This window comes from Mandrillus leucophaeus, unplaced genomic scaffold (assembly GCF_000951045.1).
Source record: "Mandrillus leucophaeus isolate KB7577 unplaced genomic scaffold, Mleu.le_1.0 Scaffold233, whole genome shotgun sequence".
Classification (NCBI taxonomy): Eukaryota; Metazoa; Chordata; class Mammalia; order Primates; family Cercopithecidae; genus Mandrillus; species Mandrillus leucophaeus.
In genome coordinates, this window is record NW_012102399.1 from 4,102,250 (window position 1) to 4,102,526 (window position 277).

Consider the following 277-nt stretch of genomic DNA (forward strand, 5'->3'; position numbering starts at 1 on the left):
TTTTGTATTTTTAGTAGAGATGGAGTTTCTCCATGTTGATCAGGCTGGTCTTGAACTCCCAACCTCAGGTGATCCACCTGCCTCGCCCTCCCTGCCCTCCCAAAGTGCTGGGATTACAGGCATGAGCCACTGCACCCGGCCGAGACAGGGTCTTGCTCTGTCACCCAGGCTGGAGTGCAGTGGCATGATCTCGGCTCACTGCAACCTCCGCCTCCTGGGTTCAAGTGATTCTCCCGCCTCAGCCTCCCAAGTAGCTGGGATTACAGGCGTGCACCAC